The following is a 19,707-nucleotide window of genomic DNA, read 5'->3' as shown; positions in this document are numbered from 1 at the left end:
AACTATTTATTTCACACCATGGTAAAACACGAACAGTCTTTTGGTTCTTCTTTTTAAGTCCATCCAAAATGTGGGTCGAACGTTTGGGTTCTTTAGCATTTTGGGAAAGATAGGTTTCTTGGGGAGAAAAAACAATATTTTTTTTGTTTTTTTTTAATGAACTCATATTATTTGTACATGTCAAAATCCATCCATTATAATATTTTGATACCTCTCTAGGATCGGATATGTTGCCTAAGCTCTTGGCAATTCTCAGGCTCCCAATAGAAAAAGGGTTAGCTATGTCCATTTTTTCCTGTGCCATGTTAGTGAAACTCCAATTTTTATATTTAAAAGTACGAAAACACTCTTATTTACCGTTTTTAGTGTCTGAGAGATTTATCTGTCTTTCAAGAGAGAAAGAGATTTCAACTTTTCTCGGAACTACTTTCGGAGACTAAAACGAAATTAACCCCGAACATTTTAAAAATATAAACTTCACTCATCCCTCTATCTCTTCCATTTGATCACCTCTCTCCTCAACTTCATCTCTCTCACCACCTTATCATCCTCTTCGACGAAAGTCGTCGGCCACTCATTTTCTCGTTATTTGCAAAATACTTTTTTATTTCTTGCTTCTTATTCTTTCTTCACTCTTCTTCTTTCTTCTACCTATCTCTCTTAGTTTTCCTTTCTCTTTCTACTCTATGCTACGACTCCAGAGGTCTGGTCGTCAAGACCTTAGTAGTCTAGAAACTAGACCGTCACCAGAACTTCATCTGTATTTGGTGTACCCGAAAGACGTTATATATATTGATCTTGAAATATGTAATGAATATAAAGGGCAATTATTTGTAATTGATTCCAATCGGGACCGGGATGGAAGTTAACCCAAACTTTATCTAGAGTCTAGGGTTAGGGATAAACATGTCAAGTAAGGGGGGGTAGTGGAGCAAGACTTTCGCGGACTCTTGAGAGTCCGCGAAAGTCTGAGGCATTCAAATCCAGACATTTGAGAGTCCGCGAAAGTCTGAGGCATTCAAATCCAGACATTTGAGAGTCCACGAAAGTCTGAGGCATTCAAATCCAGACATTTGAGAGTCTATGAAAGTCCGAGGCATTCGATTGTAGACAAAATATGTCCCAGACTTTGGTGGACTTCATAGTTTGATGAATTTGTGAAGGATTTGGGACAAATTTGGAAGCCAAAATGTCTTTCAAAAAACAAGAGACATTTGAAGTCCATCATGTGATCAAAAAACAATAATAATATTAAAATAATAAATGTCTACCAAATGTGATTAAACAATAATAATAATATTAAAATAATAAATGTCTACCAAATGTCCATCAATGTCCACAAATATTCACAGATGTTTACGAAAGTCGAAAAATATATTTTTGAAATGTTAGTATAAACATATTATTTCATGTGATTAAACAATAATAATAATATTAAAATAGTAAATGTCTACCAAATGTCCATCAATGTCCACAAATATTCACAGATGTCTACGAAAGTCGAAAAATATATTTTTGAAATGTTAGTATAAACATATTATTTCATGTGATTAAACAATAATAATAATATTAAAATAATAAATGTCTACCAAATGTCCATCAATGTCCACAAATATTCACAGATGTCTACGAAAGTCGAAAAATATATTTTTGAAATGTTAGTATAAATATATTATTTCATGTAATTAAATAATAATAATAATATTAAAATAATAAATATCTACCAAATGTCCATCAATGTCCACAAATATTCACAGATGTTTACGAAAGTCGAAAAATATATTTTTGAAATGTTAGTATTAATATATTATTTCATGTGATTAAATAATAATAATAATATTAAAATAATAAATGTCTACCAAATGTCCATCAATGTCCACAAATATTCACAGATGTCTACAAAAGTCGAAAAATATATTTTTGATTAGCACAAATATAATATGCATTACACATTTTGTCAATGGACTCAAGATCTTAAAATGTCCCCAGGACATTTTGTCTATGGATCAAATGTCTTAAAATGTCTATAAAGACATTTTGTCTACAAACTCTCAATGTCTTGAAAATGTCTATGAACACATGTTGTCTATAATAACTCATCCGAAATGTCTTGAAATGTCTACGGGACATTTTGTCTATGAAAGTCTGTGAAAGTCCCGCTCCGCTACCCCTAAGAGAAAGGGTAACAAGATGCAACAAAAATAAATAAATAGATATAGACCACTTAGGTTTCAACAAAAAAAAAAGATCACTTAGGTAGCTAGCTAGATAGGGGTTGAGGTCTTTTAGGATAGGTAGGTCGGCCTGGTTTTGTCGTTGTGCGTTCTTTTGTTTTTCCTCCCACCACCTTTTCCTACTCCAAACTCTCGAGAGGGGCGCCATTAACCCCTCCTGATATCCAACCGTCACTTGTCTTAGGTTCCACTACACGACAAACATTATAATAAACCTACTATTTTGTCCAACACTTCCGGCAACAAGTTTGTTTTTAGTCGCGGCTTTGGGAGTAAAGATTAGTCTCTAGGGAATAAAGACTCTGGTCAACGAGATTTGACCTAAAGAACATCTTCATGTTAGGTCCAAAAATTGAAGTTTTTGTTTTTTTGCTCCCTAATCTTCATCTCCTCTTGAATCGTTTTCTCTTTCCTTCTCTATTCATCTCTGTCTCTCTTGCTATTTCTTTTCTTTTATTCTCTCTCCTTCTCTATCTCCCTCTTGGTGTTTTCTCTGTGTCTCTCCCTCTCTATGTCGCTCTCCGTCTATCACAATCCCTCACACGGTCTTCTTCCCTCTTCTTACACTAGAAATCCAAACTCACGAACAATAAACCCCACTTCTTGTTAAAGAAGGATGACAGTGATGGAATTTTTTACAACACAACCTGATCTCTACTTCTTGTTGGAGAAGAATGATTGTGATGGAACTTTTTCCAAAACAACCTGATTTCTCTCTTCAAATTAGCCCTCCAAATAGTAAACCCAATTTTAGTTGGAGAAGAACCACACATGAATCTAGGGTTGTGGAGAAGAAGGACAAATTCTTCAAATAACATTGTGACTACAAATGTCGCAAAATCTGATTATTCCACTTGTTTTGATCTCTCTTTAGCAAATCCAACTAATTAAGGTTTCAGAATCAACATCAAATTAATCATCATCTTCATGATCATGATCAACCACAACAATCCCATCGTCGACAAGTACTATCGAGCATATCAACAACCAACAATTCTTCATCAGCACAATCAAGATCAACTAGGTTACTAAAACCCATTAGAGGAATTCCGGTTTACCAAAATTATTCTTCTTTATCTTACCTTCAACAACAACCTCCATTTGATTCTACTTCTCCTTCTAATGCTACTATAATTTCAAATAAGATTTCCATCAAAACGGATTATCAGAACACCTCAGAAGGAGTTAGACTCCTATCCTCCATAATCGATTTGTTCATGCTGTTGAACTCTTAGGTGGCCATGAAAGTAAGCTTAATTTGACAAAAACTTAACTTTGTATTCTTAATTTTACTCAACATCTCTCGTAATTAGACTACAATCAACTTCATTTGGATTCTATTTTCAATATGTCTAATTTCATGTGTTTGACAAAGTTGTGTGGGGGAAGAAGATGGAAGATGAAGATTCTGGGCTAAACACAATGTAAGTAGACTTTTGGACTAAAAAATAAACTTTGAGTCCCAAGTCAATATCGATTGACAAAGTCTTTATTCCCCGGAGATATTTTGTTATGCCCCAAAGAACCCACCTTTTTTTTTTTGTTGAAAGTGTGAATATAAATTCTAAAATTTTCTGTGATTTCAGATTTGATTCTGGGATTCACTTAAATTTATTTTTTTGTCAACTCTTAATTGTTCAAGTGGTTAATAATGTTAACATGAACACTAAAATGTTGGAAGTCTAAAGTTCGATTATCCAAAGGAGGTGAGATCTGTGGGTATTAAATTGGGGTTATTAAAATTATGGTTATTTCCCTAATGGCTCCCAATTTTGTGACCAGCTTCCCGCCTAGCCCCCTACTTTACATGAAACACTCATATGGCCCCCTTACGTTATAACACCGTTAGTCTCTCTCTTCCATTTCTTTTCTATCTCCTCCAGCATGTTTTCTCTCTCTGCCACCTCATTAAAACCAGCCACATCATCGTCTTCACCGGCAGGTTGGCCGGCCGGCGACCTTCAAACTTTTTTTTTTCTCTCTCTCTCTAAAAAAAAAATTAAATATTATCACAGATCATCTTAAAGTTCGAAATCTCTTATATTGAGTTTCTTTTTAGAAACCTTTCATCTATCAGTGTCACTAGTAGGATTCGACATTATTATTTGGCTTAATAAATCTTTTCTTTCAAGAGGGGGAGAAGCTACAATAATCACACCGTTATAATCATTGTTGATGTTTTGGGGAAAGAAGCGTCACCTCCATAATTACTTTTAATCTTCAAACCAATCAATACAAAATTGTGAAAAACTGAAACATTTTAACGATTTAAATGAATCAGTAAACTGAGAAAATACAACAGTCACACAATATAATCATTGTCGATTATTTCAGGAGAGAACCATCACCTCCATTTCCTTCTAAATAGTAACTAAAAAAAACAAATATTGAAAAGAGAAATAGAAGTTTAATTTGATGGATCAGATTTCTGACTTGATATAATTTTTCTAGAGAGAGAAAATACAACAAACACACAGTATATCAATGTCGATCATATGGAAAAGAATCATCTCTTCCAACATCTTTGTTTCAAAGTTTCAACAAAAAAAAAAAACAACTTTATTTTAAAACATCAGCAATTCTCACTCCCAAATCTTCTTAAACTACCCTTTGAGATCTTGAATTGAACCCATAATTTTATTTCAAACCCACTACCACAAAATGTATTCCAGAAGGTGTGTACGTGCTTCTTCTACTTTAGTATACCAGAATATCTTACCAGGAGAAGTATACTTTTTAATTTGATCTTCTTCCTTCAGATCTCATCTTCATTTTTCTACGTCTTCCTTGCATTAAAAACCTAATTTCTCCACTTCTACAACAATTCAAACTCAATGTGTTTATTAATTTCCTTGGCAGTGATTAAGATAATGATAGCTCTTGCGGAAGAACTATTTAGAGAAAGAAATCTACAAATTAAAATTCTAAAGACAGAGAAAATTTAATGGTATAGTGGGTTATAAACAGAGAAAGTTATAGAAAGGGGAATTGTGTATTTATTAGTGCATGCTGACACGCAAGGGTATTCTTAGAAGAAATTTAATGACTTTAACAGTTGTGCAGACGGGAAAAAAGATTATTTTTTAATTTACGAAAAATAGAGGGCCAAAAAAGAGTTGGTCACAAAATAAGGGGTCAAAAAAGAAATAACTCAGATTTTGTGTAATTATGCAATCTTGAGTTAGAACTTGGGCTGGTTTAGGGGGCTTAATAAATAAACGATTCTATAGGCACTCCATCAATGTTTATGTACATAGTGAGCTTATATTTGGCTGGTGTGGGTATGCGGGCTCGCCCGTGGTCACCACAACCACCACCTCCCATTATGACTAAACAACCAGAACTACCCTCCCCACAATTACTAAACCTACACTATTGCTACGACCATACCTCCACTTCCACAAGCACCTCCACCGTTATCCATTACTATATCCCCACCACTACAACCACCCCACCATCACTACACCACCACTACACCACCACCACTACTGTCAGACCACATTCAATATTATTACCATCACTGCATCACACCACCACCACTATCCGCAGACCACTTCCACATTCAATATAATCACCATCACACCACCACTCTATTGTAAAAGAAGAAACAAGAATCTTGGTTTCTTTCATTTTTTATTTCTGATTTTTTATTTTTGTTTAAAACCAAAAAGGAAACCAACTAAGCTACTAACTCGCAGAATCCAATGTAATCAATGGAATGAACACAATTAGATCTTCGACTTTTCTCCATACAACCTTGATACGATGTATCATGGCATCACACAAGACTTGTTTCATCTTTCGAATTTGGTGAGACCGAGAATGCACACTAAAAATGAAACCATTTCCTCTCCAGCTTATCTGTTATAGGGTGAGTGCGTCTTCGCTTCCTTACTTCTGAAGGTGGAACCGCTATCATGATTCAACATCCAACCCCCAACGAGCTAGATGAGCGAATCCACTCTAACTCGCAGAATCCATTGTAATCAATGGAATGAACACAATTAGATCTTCGACTCTTCTCCACACAACCTTGATACGATATATCATCGCATCACACAAGACTTACTTCATCTTTCAAATTTGGTGAGACCCGAGAATGCACATTCAACTATGAATCAAATCGTCCTCTACTGACTACGATATGATGAAGGCACCCATTCGGGACAAATAAAAAGGAGAGAAAATGATATATAAAATTTGCTGGCTATGGGGTTCGAACCCATGCGCACTTATGTGCAGAAGATCTTAAGTCTTCCCCCTTAACCACTCGGGCAAACCAGCTCCTTGATAAGTCTTTTCAACTTAAGTAATTTGTTTGGGTACATGACTATTATAAAATCACAAAATTCATAACATTTAATATTTGATTAATGGGATGAATATTTTTTTTTTATCATGTTTAGTTGGTGGGTAGTATTTTGTAGTAATAATTGTCTGATCTTGGATTGGTGCCACATTCATGGGGTATAGAAGAAAACAAGGGATTACTAGATCATCTACCTTCAAACAAGAAATTAGATGACAACAACAACAATCCTTCTTCTTCTTCTTCTTCTCTTGCCACTGCCCACTAGACAGGTCAGTTTTTGGTTTTCATGAAAAATTCTACTCACATTTTATTGTTGTGAGTGTGAATCTGTTTATATTTAGGCCTAATTTTTGTTTTGGAAACTCAAACACATTTAGAGTAAATATATGGGTTCTATAGCTTGTTTTTGGGATTTTTGTTTGAATGAACACTGATACAAAAAGAGGGATTTTGTTCCAGAAGTTTCCCAACTTTTATGGAGGTTCAAGATTAGTGTCTACAACATTGATATCAGTGGGGTTAGGTTACTTTCGGATGACATGCTTATAATTTCCAAGCAAGGAATTAAATTTCCAAACATGCCTGCCTACCGAAATTTCCACAGAAACCGAAATTTAACAAAGTCTATCTTAACAATGCCTTTACAAGGAAATAAATTTCGAAATGTTTTGGTCGAAATGACTGAAATATTTTCATGCCTGCCGAAATTTCATTACTTGTTTCGAAGTTCATTTTCTGATTCGCCTTTGTTGATTTCTTACGAGGCTTGGGCAAGACTCAGTATGTATCATTGTTTGCTCAATGGCATCTCTGTTTGCCTCATTTTTTTAGTTTTTGTTCTCTTGCAATATCTTCATTTACAATAGAAAAATCTCACTCTTTTTGCTTCATTAATGGTGGTGATGGATGCAAATGTAGGAACCGTCTTCCTACCAGTACACGTCGATCAATACTATGAACGAGCCTAAGTATGGATTTTGGGGTGTTCTAGCTAAAAGAGATAAGTCTATACTTGAGGATGATAACGTATCCAAGCAATTTGACTTGCCTGCTAAAAGTAAAGTAGTAAACCCCTGGTAGTCGACGCATCGATGAGGGGCCACGTAAGAATGAGAAGTGCCACAGCTTGCATCTTTGTTTTGCTTTGTAGTTGGAAACATGTAATTCCATTTCGAGCAGCAGCTGGTGTATTGCTAATTTCCCTAGTATGTAATGTATAGACTGAGCTATTTAGGCCGAACTTAATCTCTGTTGTTTAGGTCCAAGATATACATCAAACACCTGAAAGCAGCAGAAAGTCAGACAGTCCTTCCTTGCAGAAGGGGCTTGAAGCAATAACTTCTTCTCTTATATATTTTGGTGGAACTATTGGAAATGCTTTCGAGGTTAGTTTCTCTTAGAACCTCTCAGAAAATCTTTCTGCAGGTTTTTACTTAATATAGGGTTTGCCTTTAAGCCTGGGCTTTTGGTTATGATCAATACTAATCAGTTTGCATACATAACAGTTTGTTGTTGTCACGTTATTTTTGTTATATATTTACCCTTGTTCATCTTATACTAAGATATCAATATGTGGAGTATATACTTTGTTATCCGTGACATTCTAATGGATGTGATTGTTCGATGTGTGAGTTTCTTAAAAATCTCTTAAACTCATTTAAGGTGTTGCTTATTTGGTTTGACTTATCTTTTCTAAATCTCCCTCTTACACAAGCTATTCTTGTTTTAGGAGGGTCTGATAATTGTAGAACATAAGACTCAAGATATCATCCAAGAAACTCGAAAGCTGCATGTTAAGAGAAAGGGGAGCAATGTGCCGAGGGGCTGAACCACGGAAATCCCACGAATGTATCTAACCCACAGCAGCAAATGCAGATGAAGATGCACACAGACCGAGAAACTCAATTGAAGGCATCCCGAGACGTAAGGTAAACATGTAATGTATCTAACCCGCTGCATGTTAATGATTTGCATAATTATGATTATTTTAAATCTGAGTGTTTGAATTAAGAACAAATCAAGTGGATTAGAATAGAAAGAGAGCCAAAAAAAGATAAAATCCGATGAATTTTGGCAGCCAAAGAGAGAAAATAAGTATAAATATTAAGGTAAACATGAAACAAAAAGTAAATATCATATATTCTGTCAACATTCTTCTTTGGTGCATACAGAAAGTTCCATTAAGGGGACTGAATAAGCAGTCAAGAACCATAATACATGTAAACAAAATAGTTGCTTAAGAGTTCCTTTTCTTTCTTTCTTTTGTCTAAAAAGATGGCTTCACCGCCTCGACTAAGGAAGCTCTCATGTGCTTGTGCCTGTAGCTTTCACCATAGTAGTTAGGCTCCACTTGATAAGAGGTCTCTTCTGGTTTGTCGATGAAGAAGCAGCAGCGTGGTTACGATTCCCAAATGATTCAGTAGGCTCTAGTTCCTTTAAACCTTCAAATAAAAGACGACGGATTGATGATGAAGGATCGACTCCATTTGCCATCAATTGTACTGTTGTCTGCTGACTCTGTTTGGCAGTTGACGACTCTGCAGAACTGCCATTGGCGATCTTTCTGGAATCTCTCACTTGTGAAGACTCCAACTCATCTTCAAGTTTTTCGAGCTCTGGGAAACCGCCATTTGGAGATGCAGTTCCATTTGGCACGGTGGTAGCAATACCAGACACGACATCTTCTCCACCATTTAGAGGTGGGGTAGTACTCTCCAAAGGATTAACAGGATATGTCGCATTCCCATTACGAGTTTTACAATCTTCCTCCATAGCTTCTTCTGGCAGAATGATACTTCTAGAATCACCAACAGAACCCTCATTACTAGCCCCGTGAGTTATAGATACAGACTTCACGTTTCTCTGGTTTGCAGCATTATCATGATCATCTAGCATGCGTTTCCTTCCCCTTTCTAATCTAACTCCTGAAGTGCTAGCTACTTTACGAGGACGGACTTGAACTCCACGTGGGAAGACAAACAGGGGAATGTTCCTGCGTCTTACATGAGATACACGAATTTCCATTCCAGGCTTCCACATAGTGTACATGCCAACAGCGTTCTTGAATTCCTCAACAGTACATCTTATATCAAATTCTTCACCTTCCTGTACAGCTGAAACCCCTTGTCCCCTTCGTAAACCCATGAAGTAAGAACAATGGAATGGTTTGGATTTGTCGGGGAAGTCACCAGGATGTGGATGGCATTGAAGAGTATTAGAGGTGGTCCTCTCAATCTTTAATGTAAGCTGGCGAAGTCTGGATTCGACCCATCCCTTCCAATTTCTCAAGTCATCTTCATTTTCTGCATTTATATCAATCTGCAGATAGTTCTTATATGCATCAAAGAAAGGATAAGGTTCGAAGAGTGAGCTCCAGTCGGCCTTATTTATCTCCATTGCCTCACAAATATCATGTCCTCTCTCGAACTCTTCCTTCATAACTCGCAATGTACTTTTAGAAACGTTGTAGCTAGAGTTCATGCAAGGATAAGCAGGTGTTATAATAGGCATAGTATGCAACCTATCTCGTGGATTTCTTCTGGGGTCCCAAATAGGGAGTCCTAATGTTCCTTCTTCAATTGAGCACAGCATAATTGGATTTGGCCATCGCCATTGAGTATAAACCCTAAAGAACCGAGAAACCAACATACTAGGTGATGCATTAGGATATAGTTGGCATATACGAGCAACAAGCAACGCCCAGTTTATACCACCAAGAAACCCTGCGACATTAGAATAAACTCCTCGACGTTTCGCCCAAAACCTCATACATCTCAAGGTCGTCCGGAAACTCTTGACATTTGGTACCAAGCGCAGAACCTGGTCAGTAACTCTGCATCCATTAAGACTGCGAACTGACTGCTCATCTACATTCTCCAATACGGAGTCTTGCGAAATATCCAAGTCTTCTGGAATAACCCAAAGCGACAACCTCGCATAAAGGAGATCGATAGATACCCCACAAAATTTGAACTTCATGACAGGGACATGAGCGTCTGGCACAGGATGCAATTCTGACACTTCAGGCATCTCGACTAACATCTTGTACAATTCTCCAAAGAAATCTTCTTCTCTTGTTGCATGTCTAGGTCCTACACATAGTGTGTCTATATCTGCGCCAGGACCGTGCACCCCAAGGCGATAAGAACCAAATGTGTATATCTTGGCATTGGCTTCTTGAACCAGTTCCTCATTAAACCCTTTATTTCGGCTCACCACTTTTACCCATGTCTTCACAATCTGGTCTAGCCTACCCAACACTTCCTCCCTAGACATAGCCTCCTCTTGACTTTCATACAACCCACCAACATCTACCAAGAACTTCTCAAGTTCTTGGGTCTTGTTAACATCAATCTCAGACGGACCAGCCAATGAAATTGGTTCCGTAACTCCGATATGCTTCCCGTTAATTAATCCAATGTTCACCATAATGTAAATTTAGTTTATAAACACTGATGATGATGATGATATATAGATAGATTAGTTCTTACCAGTACAATTTTTCTCCAGCCCCTTGGGTTCCCTAATTCCAAGAACAATGAATTCTTCAAAATAGAAAAGGTGTAATAATCTTCTTCAACTCTTAACAAGAGGGGGTAGACACTTGTGATAGTTAGTAATTCCAACCAACTACTTAATATAAGACTAGAAACCGACCTTTTTAACCTACTTTTGTTTCTAAAATTCACTCACGAGAAAAATAGAAAGTTTTATAAGTAGTATATTTGGATGCCTTTGAAACACTTGGGGTTTCCCCTGATGATATCCAACCGTCACTTGTCTTGGGTTCCACTAGGGTTTCACTACACAACAACAACAACAACAACCCATTATAATAAACCGACTATTTTGTCAACCCTTGGACAACAAGTCGAAATAAATGGTTGATAATGTTACATAAATTTCAAAATGGTTGGATTTGCCACAAAAGGTAGAATCCAATGGTTATTCATTCAGCCTACTATTTTGTTAACAACTGGTCAGGGCCGGCTTAAATATTTAGGGGCTTAAAACCAGAGTTTGATTTGGTTTTTTTTTTTTTATGTATAACCAACCATAAATAAAAATAAAATGGGTTATTTAGTAAAGACCCCCCAGTTATTTAGCTATATTAGGGAACAAACCCCAAAACGATTATGCTTTAGGGGTTACCCCCCAATCTCTATTTCTCCGTCAGAAGCCCGTTATGTTGCAAGCGTGCGAATCACGTGTGTTTCATTTGACGATTTTGCCCTCCCCAGTTACCGTTTGAAATATATACCAAAATCACCCCTCTCTTTCCCAACGGTCGTATGAACCATTCTATCTATATAAACCCCTCTGTTGGTTGAGTTTGAAACCGATTTCTTACCCCAAATCAATCAAAGACAGTGGAACAAGGAATGGGAGGAGGTGTTAAAAGGGAAGAAACGAACCAGGTAAGCCATTAGTGGTCTTCATCAGCAAAACTGTAATGGCGGTCCTTCCCTAAATAGTTGATTTACAATGGGGGTCCTTCATTAAATGTCATTTTATTCATGTTTTTACAGGAAATGAGCTGCCAAATTTGTGAGGTCAAAGCACATGAAGCCTTCAATTGTCCATTTATGTACTCAGCATGTACAAATGCAAAATGTGATGGCATTCGAAAAGTTCTAGTGTCAAGCACATCAAAAAACTCTGGAAGGAAGTATTTGAGGTGTCAATACCTGAAATGTAATAGCTTTCAATGGCTAGATGAAGCAATACATCTCTTTCTGCTTGGAAAACATCCTGTAAAACAACATTTAACAGTGGGATGCTATGGATGTGGTGATCCTGGTCATTGGAAGAAGTATTGCCCACTGAATAAGACCCCTTCAAACCAACCAACTACTTCTACCCAAACTCAAATTGTCATCAATACTACTTTACAAGACTTTTGTAATACATTTAAGAATTGTAATGTAAGAAAGCCATGAAAGAAATGTAAGAGATGTATCAAACCAATTATCTAATGTAAAATAAGATTCATCATCTATTCAAACACTTCCAAAAGAAACAGAGTACTTAAGTTTTATACTAGACAAAACACCACAAAATACCATACTTGTTTGAAATAACATATACCCATATACCCAAAAAAGCTAGACAAAAAAGCTTAAGTTTCAAACCATATGTACCACATGTACCATATACCATATACCCATATAAACTAAACAAAATACTAAGATGTTCATGACCATTTGCATCACAAATCAACAAGCTTAAATGTTAGACTTACTTTTCTGGTCTCCTTGGTACCAATTTGGATGGCTTAAACACTTGATTGTGTGGTCTAGTTGGGCTCCTTCCAAAATATGTCATACATCCTCCAGTATTAACTGCAACCCTAACAGTAGGCTGTGAAGATGATGGTTGGGAAATAGTTGGTTGTGAAGACCCAGCTTGTGAAGAAGGTAGTTGTGATGCACTTGGTTGTGAAACAGTTGGTTGTGATACAGTTGGTTGTGCTCTTGCTCTTGCTCTTGGTTTTGGTGCTCTTGCTCCTGGCTGAGGTGCTCCCTTGCAGGTCCTGCTGTTGTGACCAAACCCCAAACATTTGCTGCACCTTTTCTTTGGTTTTGGTTGTGAAGGACCTTCATCAGCATCTCTTCTCCTCTGTTTCTTTGGTCTCCCAGCAGGCCTTAGTATGATTGGGGGCAGGACCTCATATGCTGACTATTCAATGAGTAAAGTTGTAATGAAATCAGAATTAGTACATCAAATGAAATCAGAGTTAGTTTATCAAATGAAATCAGACTTAGTATATGATCAAATGAAATCAGACTTAGTATATGAATCAGACTTAGTACTTGTAATGAAATCAGACTTAGTATATGATCAAATGAAACTCCCCAGATGGTGGTTCAACTATATCAACATCAGAGTCAGACCTATCTTGTTCATTGTCTTTGGTTGGGTCATACTCATCATCACTTGATGAGTTGTAGCTAAAGTACTCTTCTTCAACCAGGATATCATCTAATTCAAGTGGTATTCCCTCAGTCTGAGGGTGTTGAGGTAGTTGAGGTTCAGACAAGACATCATTGGGAATAGCTTGAGAAAGAAGAATCTCACACTCATTGTTGTTTTCAGCCATAGGATCAATACCATCAAGGTTTGGAATATCATCTAGTGCTTCAGTAAAAGGATCATCAGACAATGGACCCTCTTCAGAAGCAATCTGTTTACCCTTCTTCTTTGGTGACTTCAAGGGTGGTGTATGATCAAGGAACAATTGGGCCCTTCCCCATTGATCTATATCACCCTCTGACCACCATTTCAGCAAATCAACCTCTTTGCCAATAGTGTACTTCATTCCCTTTTTCTAGTATATGAACACCATGCTATGCCCTACTAAATCTTTGTCTCTATCCCCCATACCTTTTACCAAATCAATCAAATTCAGCTCATCACCATCAACCTTTTCAAATAAAGCAATCTTACCCCTCAAATAGTCTCCACAATCCCATTTGGATGACTTGGGACTAATCTTCCAATAACCATCATAATGTTCCACTAGGCTATTACACCCAAGCTCTCTCATAGGCCTGGTTCATTGAGAATCAATCAAGATAATCAAATCACATTAACATGAAAGAAAACATTGTCTAACTTCATGGTAACTAATCAACTCATACTCTGACATCATGGAAAGCAAACAAAGAAAACAACTAATACTCTAAAACATAGATTGAAATCACATTAACATGAAAGAAAACATTGTCTAACTTCATGGTAACTAATCAACTCATACTCTGACATAATGGAAATCAAACAAAGAAAACAACTAATACTCTAAAACAGAATCTATGAAATCACATTAACATGAAAGAAAAGATGTCTAACTTCATGGTAACTAATCAACTCATTCTCTAACATAATGGAAATCAAACAAAGAAAACAACTAATACTCTAAAACATAGGTTGAAATCAGTAAAAGCACTAAACAGAAACTACTAAAATCCTTAAACCCTCTATTAATGGATTCAAGTTGTACATACCTAAATGGTAAACAAAAACCGTAATGTCAACTCATACAAGAACACAGTAATTAGGGTTAACAACATGGTATCTAATCTGTGAAGTATGTTCATCAGGAATGGAATGAAACAAAAAAAGGAATTTCAGGTTTAGATACTTACAACCCACTTCCAGATGAACCTTCTGCCATTAGAGGGAGAAATCAGAGTTGAATACTAGCAAACCCCTTTGAATCTCCTTCGATTTCTGGTTGCAATCGAAAAAAAAAACTAGGGTTTCCACGATTGGGACGAATCAGAAACCTTTCGCTCTCCTTTCCCGCGTTTTCACCCAAAAATGGGTAGTTGAGGGAGTCTTAAATGATATTAAAAAAATAAAAAACTCAGAACCGTTGATTACGCTGGAGGGTAAGATCGTCAAATGAAACACACGTGATTCGCACGCTTGCAACATAACGGGCTTCTGACGGAGAAATAGAGATTGGGGGGTAACCCCTAAAGCATAATCGTTTTGGGGTTTGTTCCCTAATATAGCTAAATAACTGGGGGGTCTTTACTAAATAACCCAAATAAAATTCTAATAGTCTTTTAAAGAGGAGTTGGTACATTTTACGACTCACGCATGAGTATGTTCTTAATACCTAAGCTACAACTTTGCTAATATTTTCAGTTAGGGATTTATAAAAGAAAGTGTTCAGACTAAGTCCTAATTACGAACCGAAACATAACTACTAGTATTTTTCGATTCTGGATTGATCACTACAATATTTTAGGTCAAATTCGAAACTAATTTTATTTTTCTAACTTCAAACATCCAAGAGATATAAAATTATGTTATCTGAAGTGCGCTTTGTGATTCTTCAAATATTGAAATTTTTTTTTATTACGAATGACTTAGCTGGTAAACAAATTTGGATTTAGGTACAAACAAATGGTATAGATATAGGTGACAGCCGTCAACTAATTAGAATTATTGCCCCTTGTTTGGAAATAAAGTTTACAACAGCCATCAACTAATTAGAAAGATTGGGTCACAACTTGAAACAGTTGGATATAGGTGACAGTAGGAGTCTGTCACAAAATAATTTTCCAACAGTGAAATTGTGGCAAAAGAATGTCACACAAAGATGTGGGCAAACAAAATCTGTCACAAATATCTAATTTGGTGAAAATTAGAAATTTCTGAAGTAAAATTAGGGTTTTTCAAAATTGGATTTTCTTAATCTCGATTTAGGATTTGAACAAGAAATGTATAGTAAAATTCTTTATTATCCATGACATTCTAATGGATTTGATTGTTCGATGTGGGAATTTCTTATAAGTCTCATAAACTCATTCAAGGTGTTACTTATTTGGTTTGACTTATCTTTTCTAAATCTCCCTCTTATACAAGCTGTTATTGTTTTAGGAGGGTCTGACAATTGTAGAACATAAGACTCAAGATATCATCCAAGAAACTCAAAAGCTGCATGTTAAGAGAAAGGGGAGCTCCTTAACAAAAAAAAAACAGAGAAAGGGGAGCAATGCCGAGGGGCTGAACCACGGAAATCCCACGAATGTATCTAACGTGCAGCAGCAAATGTAGATGAAGATGCACACAGACAGAGAAACTCAATTGAAGGCATCCCGAGACGTAAGGTAAACATGTAATGTATCTAACCCGCTGCACGTTAATGATTTGCATAATTATGATTATTTTAAATCTTAGTGTTTAAATTAAGAACAAATCAAGTGGATAGAATAGAAAGAGAGCAAAAAAAGATAAAATCCGATGAATTTTGGCAGCCAAAGAGAGAAAATAAGTATATATATTACGGTAAACATGAAACAAAAAGTAAATATCATATATTTTGTCAACATTCTTCTTTGGTGCATACAGAAAGTTCCATTAAGGGGACTGAATAAGCAGTCAAGAACCATAATACATGTAAACAAAATAGTTGCTTAAGAGTTCCTTTTCTTTCTTTCTTTTGTCTAAAAAGATGGCTTCACCGCCTCGACTAAGGAAGCTCTCATGTGCTTGTGCCTGTAGCTTTCACCATAGTAGTTAGGCTCCACTTGATAAGAGGTCTCCTCTGGTTTGTCGATGAAGCAGCAGCAGCGTGGTTACGATTCCCAAATGATTCAGTAGGCTCTAGTTCCTTTAAACCTTCAAATAAAAGACGACGGATTGATGATGAAGGATCGACTCCATTTGCCATCAATTGTACTGTTGTCTGCTGACTCTGTTTGGCAGTTGACGACTCTGCAAAACTGCCATTGGCGATCTTTCTGGAATCTCTCACTTGTGAAGACTCCAACTCATCTTCAAGTTCTTCGAGCTCTGGGAAACCGCCATTTGGAGATGCAGTTCCATTTGGCACGGTGGTAGCAATACCAGACACGACATCTTCTCCACCATTTAGAGGTGGGGTAGTACTCTCCAAAGGATTAACAGGATATGTCGCATTCCCATTCCGAGTTTTACAATCTTCTTCCATAGCTTCTTCTGGCAGAATGATACTTCTAGAATCACCAACAGAACCCTCATCACTAGCCCCGTGAGTTATAGATACAGACTTCACGTTTCTCTGGTTTGCAGCATTATCATGATCATCTAGCATGCGTTTCCTTCCCCTTTCTAATCTAACTCCTGAAGTGCTAGCTACTTTACGAGGACGTACTTGAACTCCACTTGGGAAGACAAACAGGGGAATGTTCCTGCGTCTTACATGAGATACGCGAATTTCCATTCCAGGCTTCCACATAGTGTACATGCCAACAGCGTTCTTGAATTCCTCAACAGTAGATCTTATATCAAATTCTTCACCTTCCTTTACAGCTGAAACCCCTTGTCCCCTTCGTAAACCCATGAAGTAAGAACAATGGAATGGTTTGGATTTGTCGGGGAAGTCACCAGGATGTGGATGGCATTGAAGAGTATTAAAGGTGGTCCTCTCAATCTTTAATGTAAGCTGGCGAAGTCTGGATTCGACCCATCCCTTCCAATTTCTCAAGTCATCTTCATTTTCTGCATTTATATCAATCTGCAGATAGTTCTTATATGCATCAAAGAAAGGATAATGTTCGAAGAGTGAGCTCCAGTCGGCCTTATTTATCTCCATTGCCTCACAAATATCATGTCCTCTCTCGAACTCTTCCTTCATAACTCGCAATGTACTTTTAGAAACGTTGTAGCTAGAGTTCATGCAAGGATAAGCAGGTGTTATAATAGGCATAGTATGCAACCTATCTCGTGGATTTCTTCTGGGGTCCCAAATAGGGAGTCCTAATGTTCCTTCTTCAATTGAGCACAGCATAATTGGATTTGGCCATCGCCATTGAGTATAAACCCTAAAGAACCGAGAAACCAACATACTAGGTGATGCATTAGGATATAGTTGGCATATACGAGCAACAAGCAACGCCCAGTTTATACCACCAAGAAACCCTGCGACATTAGAATAAACTCCTCGACGTTTCGCCCAAAACCTCATACATCTCAAGGTCGTCCGGAAACTCTTGACATTTGGTACCAAGCGCAGAACCTGGTCAGTAACTCTGCATCCATTAAGACTGCGAACTGACTGCTCATCTACATTCTCCAATACGGAGTCTTGCGAAATATCCAAGTCTTCTGGAATAACCCAAAGCGACAACCTCGCATAAAGGAGATCGATAGATACCCCACAAAATTTGAACTTCATGACAGGGACATGAGCGTCTGGCACAGGATGCAATTCTGACACTTCAGGCATCTCGACTAACATCTTGTACAATTCTCCAAAGAAATCTTCTTCTCTTGTTGCATGTCTAGGTCCTACACATAGTGTGTCTATATCTGCGCCAGGACCGTGCACCCCAAGGCGATAAGAACCAAATGTGTATATCTTGGCATTGGCTTCTTGAACCAGTTCCTCATTAAACCCTTTATTTCGGCTCACCACTTTTACCCATGTCTTCACAATCTGGTCTAGCCTACCCAACACTTCCTCCCTAGACATAGCCTCCTCTTGACTTTCATACAACCCACCAACATCTACCAAGAACTTCTCAAGTTCTTGGGTCTTGTTAACATCAATCTCAGACGGACCAGCCAATGAAATTGGTTCCGTAACTCCGATATGCTTCCCGTTAATTAATCCAATGTTCACCATAATGTAAATTTAGTTTATAAACACTGATGATGATGATGATATATAGATAGATTAGTTCTTACCAGTACAATTTTTCTCCAGCCCCTTGGGTTCCCTAATTCCAAGAACAATGAATTCTTCAAAATAGAAAAGGTGTAATAATCTTCTTCAACTCTTAACAAGAGGGGGTAGACACTTGTGATAGTTAGTAATTCCAACCAACTACTTAATATAAGACTAGAAACCGACCTTTTTAACCTACTTTTGTTTCTAAAATTCACTCACGAGAAAAATAGAAAGTTTTATAAGTAGTATATTTGGATGCCTTTGAAACACTTGGGGTTTCCCCTGATGATATCCAACCGTCACTTGTCTTGGGTTCCACTAGGGTTTCACTACACAACAACAACAACAACAACCCATTATAATAAACCGACTATTTTGTCAACCCTTGGACAACAAGTCGAAATAAATGGTTGATAATGTTACATAAATTTCAAAATGGTTGGATTTGCCACAAAAGGTAGAATCCAATGGTTATTCATTCAGCCTACTATTTTGTTAACAACTGGTCAGGGCCGGCTTAAATATTTAGGGGCTTAAAACCAGAGTTTGATTTGGTTTTTTTTTTTTTATGTATAACGAACAACAAATAAAAATAAAAATAAAATTCTAATTGTCTTTTAAAGAGGAGTTGGGACATTTTACGACTCACGCATGAGTATGTTATTAATACCTAAGCTACAAATTAGCTAATATTTTCAGTTAGGGATTTATAAAAGAAAGAGTTCAGACTAAGTCCTAAATTACGAACCGAAACATAACTACTAGTATTTTTCGATTATGGATTGATCACTACAATATTTAGGTCAAATTCGAAATTAATTTTATTTTTCTAACTTCAAGCATCCTAGAGATAATATTAACATGTGAAAGAAAACGTCGACAAATAAAAAAATTTGTGATTAATATCGACAAGAATGTTATTGTCGTATAGAAACATGAAGTATGAACTTAAGGAGTGACAACAAAATAAAATTGTTGTGTTTAAAATTGACAAGTTA

General features: G+C 36.9%; 2 non-coding genes and 3 pseudogenes across 4 annotated transcripts; all 5 read right to left on the bottom strand.

The window, feature by feature from the left end:
- Positions 1-4,506: 4,506 nt before the first annotated feature.
- On the bottom strand, positions 4,507-4,588 carry LOC147541807 (small nucleolar RNA Z103; annotated as a pseudogene).
- Positions 4,589-4,649: 61 nt separating this feature from the next.
- Positions 4,650-4,753, bottom strand: LOC147541806 (small nucleolar RNA Z103). The gene has a single exon (XR_015224483.1). It is a non-coding gene; the product is annotated as a small nucleolar RNA Z103 (small nucleolar RNA).
- Positions 4,754-6,435: 1,682 nt separating this feature from the next.
- Positions 6,436-6,518, bottom strand: TRNAL-UAA (transfer RNA leucine (anticodon UAA)). The gene has a single exon. It is a non-coding gene; the product is annotated as a tRNA-Leu (tRNA).
- Positions 6,519-8,691: 2,173 nt separating this feature from the next.
- Positions 8,692-11,809, bottom strand: LOC147541804 (nuclear poly(A) polymerase 1 pseudogene; annotated as a pseudogene). The gene has a single exon (XR_015223954.1). The product of XR_015223954.1 is annotated as a nuclear poly(A) polymerase 1 pseudogene (transcript).
- A 4,542-nt stretch (positions 11,810-16,351) lies between these two features.
- LOC147541803 (nuclear poly(A) polymerase 1 pseudogene) lies at positions 16,352-19,180 on the bottom strand (annotated as a pseudogene). Its single transcript, XR_015223953.1, has one exon. The product of XR_015223953.1 is annotated as a nuclear poly(A) polymerase 1 pseudogene (transcript).
- Positions 19,181-19,707: the final 527 nt, after the last annotated feature.

The sequence above is a fragment of the Eschscholzia californica genome, unplaced genomic scaffold (assembly GCF_041429995.1).
Source record: "Eschscholzia californica isolate CP2 unplaced genomic scaffold, dmEscCali1.0.p SCAF_4, whole genome shotgun sequence".
NCBI lineage: Eukaryota > Viridiplantae > Streptophyta > Magnoliopsida > Ranunculales > Papaveraceae > Eschscholzia > Eschscholzia californica.
This window is presented reverse-complemented; position numbering and strand designations above follow the sequence as displayed.